The 13,579-nt window shown below is 42.8% G+C and overlaps 1 protein-coding gene across 1 annotated transcript in view; it reads right to left on the minus strand.

Annotated features, from left to right (window-relative positions):
* Positions 1-3,236: 3,236 nt before the first annotated feature.
* Positions 3,237-13,579, minus strand: part of ankrd10a (ankyrin repeat domain 10a) — a 51,443-nt gene continuing 41,100 nt past the window's right edge. The window contains exon 7 of the mRNA XM_021608986.2: positions 3,237-3,541. The gene's annotated coding sequence lies outside the window, so the exon portion shown is untranslated. The remainder of the gene's footprint in view (positions 3,542-13,579) is intronic.

Below are 13,579 nucleotides of genomic sequence, written 5' to 3' on the forward strand. Positions count from 1 at the left end.
GTGTATAGTGTGTATAGTGTTGAGTCATATGTAAAAGATGTACCAGTTAATGACTCCTTTACTAATAAACAACCTGAAATGGTTTCCTGTGTTGTTTCAACAGATGTTCATCCCCAAATAAGGGCCCAATTGTTTTGCTGTGTTTTATAATGAGCTATTTCGGATATTATTAGCATGTCATGTGGTTGTATGTAGCCTTTTGTCATGTGCATAATGTGCAGCAAAGTTAACATTGCTCGTTTCACCTGATCTACTGTGGGTTACACAGTGGAGCTACACAATTAATATTCCATAGAATATTTAAGATCAATGGCAAAATTAGATGGTTGTTAAAATATCACGGCGACGTCGCTTAATTTCTCCATCTCTGCATTACATCCTGGTATTTCTCGTTGAAAACAAAGAAAACAAAATGCTTGTTTAAAAATGATATATATATTTTTTATGAAGGTTGCCCTTTTTATTACAAGTGCAACAAAAAAAATGTCATTTTAAAAACCTGTGCTGATACTGTACATGAAGTCAGATGTGTTCTCGCTATATACATGTTTGAGACAGACATACACTGCCGGAGGCATTCATGCATATGGTGTGGCGGATTGTGGATTGCAATCAAGTGTATGGGGTCACGACAGTAACAGTACAAGTCCAGTTGATTCTACTCTGAGGAAGAGCTGCATCTCAACCTCCCCAAAATATGCCCATGCATATCACTGACCACGTTTACATACACTCCAATATCCCATTGTTATTCTGGATACTCAAGTATTCTGTTTTGACACATATAAACATCATATCCCGTTTACAATACCCCGAAAAACCTTGAATCCCGGTTATGAGAAACCCGAATAAAATGCCTGGGATATGCTGATTTTTAGACAGGATACTGTGGCATGTAAACATCTTATCCGTTTACAGTTGTTTTTCACGGTCTGAGTAGGCTTAGTTTCGGAAATCATGGGTGTTGATGTTTTCATCTAATTGTCAAACAAATCACTTCAGAATGTAGGCTAGCTGAGCAGTTCTATCCCCCATAATAATTTATTTTACCGATGCTCTGTACTGGACCTTGTACTCTACTGGCTTAGGCTACTTTTATCCCTAATTTAGATACATTTCTGCTTATAATTTCTGACATTTGGTAGGCCATTTATTTGTCAACTGTAGTTAGATACATGCAGGTTCTCTTCTGTCATAACTTGTTGCTCCAGAAGACTAAATAAAGTAGTGCTCCCCAGAATAATGTCTTACATCAATAGAATTAATGCATTAGTATTCTAGTTAACACTGATGAAGTTGTATTTCGTTTACGGACCGAATAAATGCAACTCCAAAACAGCTGGAAGATTGTTCCTGTGCGAAATGTCCAAAGGTCTTCAGTTTGTCCGGTTTCAACTAAATGAGAAGCTGAGAAAACGATGAAACAGGTTTCTGATAATACTTCAGTTAAACTTGAGGGCATATTGTATGTGGTTTAAATACTGTCTGCTTGCATATCTGCAAGTTTGCATGTATGTATTACAATTATACACTTCAACAGTGTTTACCACTCATGCTCTGAGGTGGGGAGAGAGGTGTAGAAGACAGAAAGTGAAAGGAGGTAAGAACAGTGGCAGACAGCATATGATTCATGAATTACAGTGCTACCCTAATATTCTCTCAGTTCATCACAATTGCGATGTCTCCTAACCAGCCTTGGGCCCCCTGTTGGCCCGATGGTTATCATAAGAGCGGGTGAGGTGGCGATGACAGGACTGGCTTTCCTCTCTCACATCCAAACATACCTGCAGACGAGTGACATATGTATAGAGAGAGAGCATGATTAAGCCTTGTTTTTTTTCCCATTCTAACAGTCAGTCATCATAATCAGGAGGTGAAATGCAAAACTGACCTTGGATCATTAACTCTGGGACTACTACATCTCTGTCTGTATTTCAATGTAAAACATCTCTTTAATAATAGTTCCTGTTGACCCGACCAAGTGACATCTCACATATGATAATGCTGTGCCCTCAGTGTCAGCCAGTTCAGATGCGGGAGGGGTTCACCAAAACAGCTGATATAACCTAGAGGATTTAGGGAGAAGGGGGAGAGGGATGAAGTGAAGAAGAGAGACTTATTGTGTGTGTGTGTGGTCTCACCTGGTGTCCACATTAGTGGCTACAGAGTACTTTATACTGAAAAACAGACACATGAGGACAAACAATAGAAGATAATGTCAATAGAAGATACTGTATGTGACGCAGACTCCTATCGGAGTGTACCTGAAGCATTTAAATATAGAGGGCTATGTGTCTCACCACCATGGAAATCATGACTTGGCAGCAACAGAGCAACAGATAGTCCAGTGAAAATGGCTGTGTTTATGTGATGTAAATCTGAAAATTAGCAGCTGACATCTTAAGGTTTTTTAAATTAATGCATGTGAGACAGGTTCCATGTACAACAAGACAGATAGAGATGGAGAAAAGAACACAGTACAGTTTAATTCATTATGGCCACTTTTGCCAGCAATAAAGCTTCCACGGCCTGTTCCTCGGACAGTGAACATCTGGCAATATCAACATTTTCGACCCCTTGATCAGCTCGCTCTCTGAAAGTAAAGAAAACAGCTTATTTTGTTTAGATATGAAAACAATAACTGAGATATTACCATTCAATTTAAAGCAGCAGATGTCCTTTTTGGGATACGTCAATACAGCCCAGTGCTGCTGACCTGAGATGACGTCTTCGTAGGTGTGCGCTTTGACTTCCTTTGTGTCGGAAAAAAGTTGCTTTCAGAACAATTATTTTTGATTGAAAATAAAAAAGGCTTTGCTCTCGACAAAAAGACACAAAATGTACCTCCATAGCATATAACAATTTGCCTGTGAATAACCACACTTTCAAACTAACGTGCTACTTTATGCAGAATTCTTGACACACAACCGAAGATGCTGCCATTTCCTGCCAGCACGCCCACAAGCGAGACACTCAGGAGCAGAATGATGATGCATGGAAGAGGGAAAGGAATGAGATGGGAACAACAATTTGTTGCAAGTTGGGGAGGGGGGCTCTTAGCTGAACAACAGACTATAAAACCTTTACTAACCCCCCCCCCCCCCCCCACACGTTATGTTGGCTGACAATGTTAGCTACGCTGCCCTTATGAACCACATAGCATATCATTACAGCAGTATGTACTGGTATGTCAGTGTCACGAACCGGCTCGAAGCCCATTACAAAAAGGGAGACAGCGTGGAGATAAAGAATAACAAAACATATTTATTAACTGAAGTAAAGTAAATACAATTAACAATGGTGTGTGTTTAGTCAGTAGTCAGTAGTGTAAATGAGTGGTCGCGTGTATACATATGATAATGAGGGGTGTTGAATGGTGCCAATGCAAACAAACCAAATAGCCACACCCAAAATCTGTGTGTGTCTGCATGGAGAGGGTCTCCTCAATGAATGGGGAAGAGGTGCATTTATCCTGGGACACCCCCGAGCCCAGGTTTGTCCCATTTCACTGACGACCCTCCCGGCTCCGCCCACCGACATCCTATTAAGGAAAACAAGAGCCAAGAGAAAGAATTCGTCAGACAGAGTTGGAGGGTCGTCACAGTCAGCTAGCTACCTAACATTAGTAGTTATACATCAAACGTGCAAGTATATTAACTTTCGGCTAACTGCCCAACGTTTCCTGACTTGATTATAATCGTCATTCTTAGCTTAGCTAAATGGTATAGTCGTTATGCTTTCTCAATGGGCATGTGGGTGCTTTTGTAAATTCGCTCTGGCTATCTATAGGCTGGACAATAGAACGAGTCAAAACTGGAAAAAAACTACTTGTGTAGAAAGTATCATCCGCACCTCGATGGTGTCAACTGTGCTTATGACTCCGTAATGACAAAGTAGGGAAAAAAATAAAAACTCCTGAAAAAAAACAATGGGGGGAGCTCAGCATTCCAAGGGCAAAAAGTATTTTGGGGCTAGCATGATGACAACCGAGCTAGCTGCCCAGGCTTACATAATTAGAAAAAGGAGATCCTCATGATTAAAATGGCGTCCGACTTGAAAAAAAATCTAAATATACACATTGCGAGATATTTTGTGAAATAGACAGACATGCCTATATTTCCCCCATAGGAAACAATGGGAAGACTGCAGAGTTCCAATATTATATTTTTGTTGTTTACATTTGAACTATAAAACAATGTGAGCAGGTCTCGTTGTCAACAATAGCGAAGCAGGCATTGTGACGTTCAACAATAAACTGGAAATAGGACGTTCGGAAGGCGAGTTGGTGCCACGGTGCTCAATAGAACTAATAGGAGCCGACAGGTTGAAAAATGCACTAAAGTCTGTTTTTTTTTGCGATTACTTCAAAACGACAGCAAGCAGCTGGGAAATATGGTCATATTATGAAACTGGGCTCCATGGCGGATGCAATTAACTAGTTTTTTTTTATCAGAAAATAACGTTGTTAAAAATGTCATGTGTCCAGCCTATTATCTACACGGATTTCAGAGCACTCTGGTCAGTGTACCAGAGTGCAGAATAATTACTTTACGAGCGCTCAACACCCGTTGAATATGGCTGGTGTCAGTAAATGTTGGAAAAAACGGGTAATTAAATTGTTTCCAGCAGCACATTTACAGTCACCAACGCTCTGGTTAACACAAACACTGCCTTACCAGCTCTGCTAGGGCGAGTAAAATGGTCAGAGTGGTCTCATTTGTGTCTGGAAGTAGCTATCCAGCGTTATGGCCGTCGTAAGGCCAGAACGCTCAAATCAACCCTAACGTCCAGTTTGCGCTCCGAGAGCAAAACGGTCTGAATTTACAAACTGACAATGCTCTGAATTTATGAGCGTCACGTTGTACAGCGCTATATTTTCTGTTCTACCCTAACGGAAAAACAGGATTTTTCATGGAGTAGAAACACCATAATATTAATTAAATTAAAAGCAAGTACCAGTCAAAAGTTTGGACACACCTACTCATTCCAGGATATTTATTTATTTTCTACATTTTAGAAAAATAGTGAAGACATCAAGACTATGAAATAACACTGGCCTCCCACATTCTGTTTTACAGACATGGCCTGCTCTCCCATATGTAAGGAATTAGGCACTTTCCCATGTTTACTACAGTATGTATTGTGGACTGCACAGTATCCTAATAAACAAATAAACACATTTCGTTAAAATAAAGATTTAAAAAAATACTCTTTCAAAATGCAAGATGTTGATTTAGTTATGGATCCATAACGAATTACCATGGGAATAAATATCACTGATTTACATAAATATTGGAACAAAGTTGTCTAATGAAGGCAAACAATTTAGAATCCTCCAATCCTGTAGCCTACTCCCGACAGCGCCGTATTTTCCATTCCATCCTAACAGAAACCCCTAGGGTTTCGTTTTTCTTCTTTCTCTGAATGGAAACACCATAATATAAATCAAATTAATTTGGCCAAATTTCTTAAAATCAATCCCATATACTATGTTATTACAAGAAAGGTTTGAAATTCTCTGGTAATGCCAATACGGAATACTATCAAATGCTTCTCAAATATGCCCTCTGGTGGTCAAACTAGCAATAACGTGCAGTAACAGAAAGAATGGCTGAGAATTGAATGACGTGCCACAGAATACCGGAGCAGCACGCAAAGTGTACCGCAGTATGACAACTTTTAAAGGAGGAACCCCATATCAGGATGTTTCATCATAGACATATATACATTCTACTATTGGTTTTCGTTGCTGTAGATGTTACTTTACGTATTGGAAAAGTGTTTATGTTGAACTCATGAGCTAGGGGCATGATTTTCCATGTTTGAAGCGGGCCTGTATAGGTGTATTTATTTGGGAAGACAGCTGTGCATGAATGCATCTCACCCTAGTAGGCTGCGTTTTGGATCTCCATTCACCTTTAGTTTACTGTGAACTAACTTTATCGAACTGATATTTTGTTTAATAGACCTACTACTTTGTACCATTGTTTTGTCCTGTTCGCAGTTGTGTCTGTATTCTAAGCCAAACTGCTATTCTGTTTTTTACAGTTTTATATCTTTATGTTTGAAGCCTGAAATGTGGCAAAAGGTCACAAAGTTCAAGGGGGCCGAATACTTTCGCAAGGCACTGTAGACGGATAAGGTCCATGGAGCTAGAAAGGCAACATATGGACAATGTCAATGCTACATTCAGGCAGCCAGTAAAGAAATTCCCCTTTGCCACAACTAATGCTAATACTACAGCCAATTCTGCAGTGGACAACCCCAATACATGCCGATATTGTGGCATTTCTCATGGACGAGGAAAAGAACACTGCCCAGCCTATGGAAAAATATGCAAATCCTGTGGTACAGCTAATCACTTCGCAAGGGTCTGCATGAAAACCAAGAGAAAGGAGGGTAAAGTGCACTCCATGGAAACAAACACAGATGAAGGGAATGACAGCACAGAGGATGTATATGCTAGCGAGTGCATAGGGGCAGTGAGGGCAAAAGGACAAAAGTGGTTTGTCACTCTGCTACTTAATAGCAATGCCAGCTAGATTCAGGGGCCACGTGCAACGTTATGAGCCTTAAAGACAAAAGGTGGCTCGCGCCCAGAGACAAACTCACACAGAGTAGCACCAAGCTGAAACTGTATTCAGGCCAGTTCATGACCTCTTTTGGCCTGTTTGTGACAGAGTGTGTTTTACGTGGCCAGAAACACACCCTTGAGTTTGAAATAGTTGAGGCTAGTCAACAGCCATTGCTGTCAGGTTCTACATGCAAGCGCCTTGGGCTTATTAACTTCACCATCCCAGCTGATCTTAACATTATAGACAAAGTCCAGGCTGGGCCCCTGAGCAAGGAGACACTCCTAAGCAAGTGCCATGATGTCTTCAACGCACCGGTCGAGTCAGTTCCCGGGGAAGTCTACTTTGAGTTGGACGCAGCAATCCAGCCTGTCCAGTGTGCACCCCGCAATGTACCAGTGGCCATGAAAGCAGCTACGAAGGCTCAGCTTGACAAATACGAAGCAGATGGCCACATCATATTCGTCACGAGCCTACAGACTGGATAAGTAATATGGTTATCGTCAATAAACCAGACAAGCTACGGATATGCATTGATCCTAAACACCTCAACCGGGCTCTGCGACGTTCACGTTACATTATGCCCACGTTGGAGGATGTTCTTTACAAGCTCCCAAAGGCCAGAGTCTTCACGCTCGTGGATGCCAGAGATGCCTTCCTGCAGTGCAAGCTCGACGAGCCCAGCAGCTACATGACCACCTTTTGGACACCCTGGGGCAGGAAGAGGTGGTTGAAGCTTCCGTTTGGTGTCTCTGTGGCTCCAGAGGTGTATCAGCGGAAACAGCATGAGCTGTTGATGGGACTCAGTGGCGTGGAACCCATAGCAGATGACATCCTCGTAGTAGGCTGTGGGGACAGTGATGAGGAGGCAGAATGTGACCATGACGATAAGCTGCTGGCCCTGATGGTCAGATGCAGACAGGTCAAGCTAAGGCGAAGCATAAAAAAGCTTCAGTTTAAAGTGCCAGAGGTCCGCTTTCATGGGCACATCTTGTCCTCCACCGGATTGAAGGCGGATCCTGAAAAAGTGAAGGCTGTCTTGGAAATGCCCTACCCATCTGACGTGAAGGGAGTGCAGCGCTTCGTCGGATTCGTCACCTACCTGGCCAAATTCCTACCGCGGCTCTCTGAAGTGTATGAGCCACTAAGGAGGCTCATGGACAAGGACACCATCTGGCATTGGCTCCCAAAACATGACGCAGCGGTGAGGGAAATAAAACAACTTGTCACCCAGACACCTGTACTGCGATACTACAATGTGTCAAAACCTGTCACGATTCAGAGTGACTCAAGCCTGTATGGACTTGGCTGTTGCCTCATGCAGGAGGGCCAGCCTGTGGCATTCGCCTCTAGGGCACTCACGCCAACAGAGCAGAACTATGCCCAGATAGAGGAGTGGTGCCTCAGCATTGTGTTTGCATGCCAACGCTTCCACCACTACCTGTACGGGCGCGACAATATTACCGCAGAGACAGATCACAAGCCCCTTATTGCCATATTCAGCAAGCCTCTTCTGAATGCCCCAAAACGACTGCAGAGCATGCTACTGGCCCTACAAAACTACAACCTCAAGGTGGTGTATAAGCCAGGGCCAGAGATGTATGTGAGTGACACGCTCAGCAGGGCTACTGCATCAGGCACTCGCACAAGCTCCATGCATGAACAACACGCAGTGTGCAGCTTACAAACAGAGCAAGTGGATGTTGAACACATCAACCAGGCTGACTACCTCAATGTTACGGACCAGCGCCTTATACAAATCAGACATCACACAGACAGGGACGAGCAACTCCAGGCATTGAGGTCTGTGATTCTGATGGGCTGGCCCGACTGCAAGGAAGAAATTGCTTTAGCCGTCAGAGAATATTGGCCAGTCAAAGAGGAGCTCAGTGTTCAAAACTGAGTAATATTCAAGTGTCAGAGAGTCGTTATTCCCCGGTCTATGCGCCCTGAGATGTTGGCGTGCGTGCAGTCAAGTCACATAGTAGGTGAGGCCTGTTACAGACAAGCACGTGACACACTGTATTGGCCAGGAATGCAGAGTGAAATCAAAGACTGTCAGTAAATGCACAATCTGCAATGAATATGCCATTGAGCAACAGAGCGAGACGATGTCCAACGAGCTACCGATGCGCCCCTGGCAGATAGTAAGTCTAGATCTCTTCCAGCACAGTGGCAAAGACTTTCTGCTGGTAGTCGATCATTACTCAGACTTTTGGGAGATTGACCTCCTCCCCGACCTCTCAGCAGAGACAACGATCAAACGCTGCAAGGCTCAGTTTGCCCCCTATGGCCAGCCAGATAGGGTAATTTCAGACAATGGACCCCAATTCTCCAGAGTTGAGTTCCGAAAATTTGCTGCAGGATGGGAATTTGAGCACGTCACTTCATCACCACGACACCCAAAAGCTAAATGGGAAGGCGGAGTCCGCAGTAAAAATCACAAAGAACCTCTGCAAAAAGGCTCTGTGAGAGGGCAAAGATGCCTGGAAAGCAATCCTGCAGTGGCGCAATACCCCGACAGAAGGCATGGATAAGCAGCCCGGCACAGCGCCTCATGGCACGGCGCTTAAAAGCAGCTCTGCCAGTAGCCAGCACTCTCCTGGAGCCATGTGTGGTGACAGATGTGCGGGTGAAGCTACGTCACAGAAGACAGGTCTCCAAGTTCATCTACGACAAATCAGCAAAAGACTTACCTGAGCTCAGGGTGGGTGAAACGGTGCGAATGAAGCCACTACCAGGGGACCGGACAGGCCTCTGGAGACTCGGATCCTGTGTACAGAAAGTGGCACCACGCTCCTACTTGGTCGAAGTGAATCACTGTACCGTCGTACCGTCGTAACAGGGTTGACCTTCGGATTGCTGAGCCAGCACCTACTCCGAACCCTGATGGCCAAAGGGGTCGCATGACAAAAGACAGAACCCCAGCAAGTCACATGGGGCCTGAGGCACTGGGCGAAGAGCCAGGGGATCACAGGTCGGCCGCTCCCTCGCCCATCAATTCTCCCCTTAGACAGTCAGGTGACACGCCTGTGCGGGAACCCGCAGTCCTCGCAGACAAGTCTTTTCACGCTGCGGGCGTCTGTCCCAGCCACCAAAAAGACTTCATCTGTAGGTTTCCCATCAGGGATTGTTGACAGACAGAGATAAAATTGAAGAGAATATAAAAATTTGTTGTTGTTACCTGAGAATAAATAAATAAAAATACTAAACTGTTCATGTTGGAGATTGTTAATAGGTTTGTTTTGTTAGTGAATTGACACCTGTCCTATTTTATTAAATGGAAGATGTTATGGGTGTAAGATGGCACAGTGATGCCATCTGTTGGTAAATGTTCATTACTGCAACTCTTGTGTTTTACCGGGGTGCTTGAGATACCCGGATGTGTTGTGATGTACTGAACAAGACTGGTTACTCGCATCAATGCCTGTCTCGTCATTTAACATTCAAACATTTTGCTGCACCACTGCAACACCTGCTAAACTGTGTACGTGACCAATATACTTTGATTTGACATGCAAATATAGGCACATTTTCATACCCAAATATGACAGCATTCCACACCATGATGTTGTTCTCAGATGGAGCGACACTGACTCAAGCGGATCTTGTTGCAGTCAGTCAGACTGCACACAAATGCATAGCCATGTGAGTTCGAGATTGCTCTCAAGGGATGGCATGTACTTTTAGGACTACAATTAGTATGCATGGGAAGAACAACTTGAAATAGATTTGACAAATGCATTTTGTGGTCACACCTTGTCCATCCAGGACTTCTACATCTGGTGGTGTCAGAGGAAGGTATAGCCAGACCACTAAATAGTCAATTAATGGGTACCCAAAATATCTGCACTGACTCTACACACACACACTACACTGTCACTCCCAAACATATACCTCACACATTGAGACTATATATGCACACACACACACCACACATACTGACTTCAAACATATACACACACTCATTTGCTGCTTCTACGGTTCTTATTTTACTCTTTATCTATCCGGATGCCTAGTCCCTTCACCCTGCCTTCATGTACATATCTACCTCAAGTGCATCTGCACATTGACCTGGTACTCCCTGTATATAGCTCCATTCTTGTGTATGTTATTTTATTCCTCATGTGTTAGTTACTATTTTCTTTTTTAAACTCTGGATCATTGGGAAAGGTTCGTAAGCAAGCATTTCACTGTAAAGTGTACTCCAGTTTTATTCGTCGCATGTGGTAAAATTTGATTTGATTACAGTAGTATCCCATGAAAGCATCTTCAGACATGATTGAGTTTGTGTTATTAAGTCCAACACAACCCTATAATTCCCATTTAAAATAAATGCTAGTTGCACAAGCAAGATAAGACAAGGTCATTCAAAAAAAATTATTCAAACATTTTAGCAATGTCATAGAAGCAAAAGGGAAGACATGGTCAAGTATGCAATTTGGTAACACATTTATTTCAGAAGACCCAAAAAAAATGAATCTTAAAAGGACTGTCATAAGTCAGTTTAAAGATTGTCTACATGATAAATACTGTTTGCAGTGCTCCAAGTACAGACAATGAACAAGGTAAAACAAACTCAGTAAAAACACTTTTTTTGTGCCATAATAGATTTAACATAAGTGTTGGCACAGAACCTACATGCCAAACACAAGTAATTTACCCTTTTGGTCTAAAAAAAACAAAAACAGGCATCGCCGACTTATCATAACTCATAATTCTAATAACCTGCATTTTATGCAATACCATCACCAGACAAACTAGGATCAGCTTACCACAATCACATCTCTTGCGCTACAACAGACAGTAATAAAATAAGAATTTCAAATATCATATACAAAAACGACAATGCTACAGTTGAAGACAGAAGTTTACATACACAAACAAGTCATTAAAACTTGTTTTTCAACCACTCCACAAACTTCTTGTTAACAAACTATAGATTTGGCAAGTCGGTTAGGACATCTACTTTGTGCATGACAAGTAATTTTTCTAACAATTGTTTACAGACAAGATTATTTCACTTATAATTCACTGTATCACAATTCCAGTGGGTCAGAAGTTTACATACACTAAGTTGACTGTGCCATTAAACAGCTTGGAATATTCCAGAAAATGATGTCATGGCTTTAGAAGCTTCTGATCATTTGAGTTAATTGGGGGTGTACCTGTGGATCTATTTCAAGGCCTACCTTTGAACTTCGTGCCTCTTGCTTGACATCGTGGGAATATCAAAAGAAATCAGCCAAGACCTCAGAAAATAAATAGTAGAAATCCACAAGTCTGGTTTATCCATGGGAGCAATTTCCAAACGCCTGGAGGTACCACTTTCATCTGTACAAACAATAGTACGCAAGTTTAAACACCATGGGACCACACAGCCGTCATACCGTTCAGGAAGGAGACGCATTCTGTCTCCTAGAGATGAACGTACTTTGGTGCAAAAAGTGCAAATCAATCTCAGAACAGCAAAGCACCTTGTGAAGATGCTGGAGGAAACAGGTACAAAATTATCTAGTTGTGGCCAAAAGTTTTGAGAACGACACAAATATATATTTTCACAAAGTCTGCTGCCTCAGTTTGTATGATGTCAATTTGCATATACTCCAGAATGTTATGAAGAGTGATCAGATGAATTGCAATTAATTGCAAAGTCCCTCTTTGCCATTCAAATGAACTGAATCCCCCAAAAACATTTCCACTGCATTTCAGCCCTGTCACAAAAGGACCAGCTGACATCATGTCAGTGATTCTCTCATTAACACAGGTGTGAGTGTTGACGAGGACAAGGCTGGAGATCACTCTGTCATGCTGATTGAGTTTGAATAACAGACTGGAAGCTTCAAAAGGAGGGTGGTGCTTGGAATCATTGATCTTCCTCTGTCAAACATGGTTACTTGCAAGGAAACACATGCCGTCATCATTGCTTTGCACAAAAAGGGCTTCACAGTCAAGGATATTGCTGCCAGTAAAATTGCACCTAAATCAACATGTATCGGATCATCAAGAACTTCAAGGAGAGTGGTTCAACTGTTGTGAAGAAGGCTTCAGGGCGCCCAAGAAAGTCCAGCAAGCGCCAGGACCGTCTCCTAAAGTTGATTTAGCTGCGGGATCTGGGCACCACCAGTACAGAACTTGCTCAGGAATGGCAGCAGGCAGGTGTGAGTGCATCTACACGCACAGTGAGGCGAAGACTTTTGGAGGATGAAGCCACGTCTCTCCAGGAAAAACATCAGGGACATACTGCAAAAGGTACAGGGATTGAACTGCTGAGGACTGGGGTAAAGTAATTTTCTCTGACGAATCCCCTTTCTGATTGTTTGGGGCATCCGGAAAAAAGCTTGTCCGGAGAAGACAAGGTGAGCGCTACCATCAGTCATGTGAACAGCAAAGTATCTTGAGACCATTCATGTGTAGGGTTGCTTCTAAGCCAAGGGAGTGGGCTCACACACAATTTTGCCTCAGAACACAGCCATGAATAAAGAATGGTACCAACACATCCTCCGAACACATCCTCAGAGGGCAACTTCTCCCAACCATCCAGGAACAGTTTGGTGACAAACAATGCCTTTTCCAGCATGATGGCAAACCTTGCCATAAGGCAAAACTGATAACTAAGTGGCTTGGGGAACAAAACATCAATATTTTGGGACCATCGCCAGGAAACTCCCCAGACCTTAATCCCATTGAGAACTTGTGGTCAATCCTCAAGAGGCAGGTGGACAAACAAACCCACAAATTCTGACAAACATTGATTATGCAAGAATGGACTGCCATCAGTCAGGATGTGGCTCAGAAGTTAATTGACAGCATGCCAGGGTGGATTGCAGAGGTCTTGAAAAAGAAGGGTCAACAATGCAAATATTGATTCTTTGCATCAACTTCATGTAATTGTCAATATAAGTCTTTGACACTTACAACATGCTTGTAATAGACACTTCTAAAGACACTGAAGCAGCAAACTTTGTGGAAATTAATATTTGTGTCATTCTCAAAACTTTTGGCCA

This window comes from Oncorhynchus mykiss, chromosome 7 (genome assembly GCF_013265735.2).
Source record: "Oncorhynchus mykiss isolate Arlee chromosome 7, USDA_OmykA_1.1, whole genome shotgun sequence".
NCBI lineage: Eukaryota > Metazoa > Chordata > Actinopteri > Salmoniformes > Salmonidae > Oncorhynchus > Oncorhynchus mykiss.